The sequence below is a fragment of the Sinocyclocheilus grahami genome, unplaced genomic scaffold (assembly GCF_001515645.1).
Source record: "Sinocyclocheilus grahami isolate Dianchi unplaced genomic scaffold, SAMN03320097.WGS_v1.1 scaffold2755.1, whole genome shotgun sequence".
NCBI classification, from domain to species: Eukaryota; Metazoa; Chordata; class Actinopteri; order Cypriniformes; family Cyprinidae; genus Sinocyclocheilus; species Sinocyclocheilus grahami.
Window position 1 is genome coordinate 31052 of NW_015507933.1, and position 3076 is coordinate 34127.

The following is a 3076-nucleotide window of genomic DNA, read 5'->3' on the forward strand; positions in this document are numbered from 1 at the left end:
CACACACACACTCTCACACTCATTCACACACTCACTCACACTCACATACACACTCTCACTCACACTCACACACACACACACTCACACTCACATGAAGCCATACATGCACCGTAAATCTTATATTCTTAAGTTAATTATCCTATCACTCAGCTCTGAACTGATCAATGTGGACAATTAACAAATTACGAACATTAACATGATTGTTTTCTGTGTATTGTGAAAAGTGATTAGACCCTATTTAAGGCCCGTTCACACAAAGGATGATTACTATGACCATAAAGATATAGTTTGAAAAATGATGCTAAATTTAAAAGAGAAGCAAAGTTCAAATCTCAGCTTTAATGATGCATGCTGTTTTCCAGCTGATGACAGATTAAAAACATCAACAACCAATCAGAATCCATCTGGATTTAAAGGTGCGGTGTGTAATACTGACAGCTAGTGGTTAAAATGGGCACTGCCGTCTAAATTCAAAATATGGTGTCTCCCATCCCTCCTCAGACTCCATGCTCACACGGGTTGCCAGATTGAGGACACAGAACAGAAATGAGTGTGATTAACAATGAACACTTGATGAGTTGGTTTATCTGTGTTTAATATTCCTCTGCTCGTAGAGCTTTTTTGATGGACGCGGAGGCTTTTTAGGTCGGGTGGAATCTGGCATCCCTGACTCTGAAATACTATTGGTTAAACTGTCAGTGGGCGGAGTCACACAGACCGAAACAATAACACATTCCACCACGGCATGCTTCAAAGCAGAATAACTGACTGTAGTGTTGTTTCTCTGAGAACTTAGCTTGGCTGCCAAATATTTCATGTTTTAGTATTTTTATGCTTTAGTACAGTCAAAAAAATTACATAAAGCAGCAAACGACAACTGCAGCCTGCTTACAATAAGCAGAACATGATGGTATGCTGGTGATATAGTAATCGTTCTCGGTGTGAACGGCGTCAGCACGGTTCGGTCTGAAACTTTAATGCGTGTTTGTGTGTTTTTCTCTCGCAGGGGTGTATTTGCTGTATAAAGCTCATATCCGTCTGCTGTGTTGTGCTGTCATGCCAAATCCTCATCGTCTGTCTGTCGGGGTGCTGTGGGTGTGGCCTGCACGCAGGGGGCGGAGCTCCGTGCCGCTGGGAGTGTCTCTGATTGGCTGCAGCCCCTCCCGCACCCCAAGCCCCTCCTACTGTTGCCATAGCAGCACTCTCGCGCACGCCGATGTGCAAGGCAAACACAGAGTCTTACACACACACACACACACACACACACACACACACACACACACACATGAAGAGACGTCTTTACCAAACGCCACAAACCCAAAGTATTTCACGTGAAGCCTGCGCCGCGGCGGATCATTCCGGTCACGATCGACCCCCTCCGCCGGGACAGCCGACTCTCACTCGCTCTCCACTTTCTTCACTTCTGTCTTTATTTTTAACGCATTTTTATGGCTAATGTTCTGTAGGAATTATGATCATCATTATTCTTGTTTTCTGTAAAAACGTTATGACATTATTAAAAGAATGACGATTATTATTAAAACCGTTACTATGTTGCAAGAGAACAGCCGCGTTTGTTTCCTCGCGGTGATTTTTGCACTTTCAGTTTTTGTGACTTTCGTTTCTGTTTTGCTTTTCCTCGCCGTTTCTCGTCCTCCTCCTCCTCCTTCATTCCGTCCGTCCGTCCGTCGACTGGTGCATTGTGGGTAGTTTGGCAGATCCTGTACTGCCCACAGATGAGCTTCTTTTCTGTTTCAGAGCTTTATCGGTTATTTTTTGTGGATGTTGTTGGGAAAGCTTTTGTATATTGTTGATTTTGCAGTTTTATTTCTGTTCTGATGTCAAGTCGATGTTTTTAGCCAAATGTACGGACAGACGACAGACGCTTCGTTTCACGTCTCTCTGAGTTTAAAGCCCGAACGCGCCGATACTGGACACTTTCTGCCGCTGTTTCATCTTCAGTCTGACCAATCCAGTAACTGTCATGTGATCGTCTGAGAGACGGGTGCGAGTCTGTGATGAAGAGCACCCTCCTCCTCCTCCTCCTCCGTCTGTCCATCACGTCTCGCTCCTCCCTCTTTTCCTTTATACAGCTTTGTCATTTTCTTCCAGGTTTTTTTTGTTTTTTTGGAAAAAATACTAAAGTGTAACAACAATGGTTAAAAAAAAAGATTCCAAACAAACTGAGAGAAATAATAAATATATATAAATAAAGAGATGAATATGACAGAAGTGAGTGTGAGTGTGTTCTTTGCGGCCAGACGGTAATACCGCGGTATCAGACGGTAATACCGCGGTATCATACGGTAATACCGGAGCTCAGCTGGAGCTCGTGAGCAGATCAGACTGAATCTGTGTCAGAACCAGCAAACAGCTTCATGATGCTCTACACGTCCACCAGTGTGTTTATGAAGCACGTTTGCGAATGTTATTTGTGCGACTGCAGCTGCTTTACAGCTGAAACTGAATTGGTTTCATGACTGATGGTTTTTTTCACTGTTATTTTACTGTGTATTGTTTTAGATTACTCTGAACAAACGTTCTGTTAATGTTGCTTGGAAGAAAGTTGGTTGATCATTTAGAAACCCTCAACAGAGCGTTAGTCAAAGTTAGAATGAGAGATGCTTTGAGTAAAAGCAGCTCGTTACCAGCTTCATCTCGGGACAGATTCTGAAGTTCAGAAGGGAAGGCTGGTTATCACGCTTGGGGTTTCCTTCCTCCTCGAGAGCTCTGTGTGCAGCTGCTCGTGTCTGAATGAGAATCCACTGCAGAGGCCCCGCAGACCTGACGAGTCGAGCTCACATCTGACGATTATACTGCGTTTGGATAGAGGAGGTTCAGTAACACACACACACACACACACACCTGTGAGCGCTCGTCTGCTGCCCGAGTGTTTGACATCAGTAAAGACAAGCACCACCCCCGTTCTGCGTCAGTGTGTGTGTGTGTGTGTGTGTGTGAGTGAGAGAGTGCGTGTTTGTGAGTGAGTGAGAGTGTGCGTGTGTTTGTCAGTGAGTGTGTGTGTGTGTGTGTGTGAGTGTAGGTGACTGTGTGTTTGATACAGGATGCGTCTGTG

General features: G+C 44.5%; 1 protein-coding gene and 1 long non-coding RNA gene across 3 annotated transcripts in view; both read left to right on the top strand.

Annotated features, from left to right (window-relative positions):
* The window catches only part of LOC107575613 (uncharacterized), a 1742-nt gene extending 460 nt beyond the window's left edge, over positions 1 to 1282 (top strand). Inside the window, exon 3 of the long non-coding RNA XR_001607907.1 lies at positions 1007 to 1282. This is a non-coding gene — a long non-coding RNA (uncharacterized lncRNA). The remainder of the gene's footprint in view (positions 1 to 1006) is intronic.
* The window catches only part of LOC107575612 (serine/threonine-protein kinase SIK3 homolog), a 35853-nt gene that overhangs the window by 29549 nt on the left and 3228 nt on the right, over positions 1 to 3076 (top strand). The gene's annotated exons all lie outside the window — the stretch shown is intronic.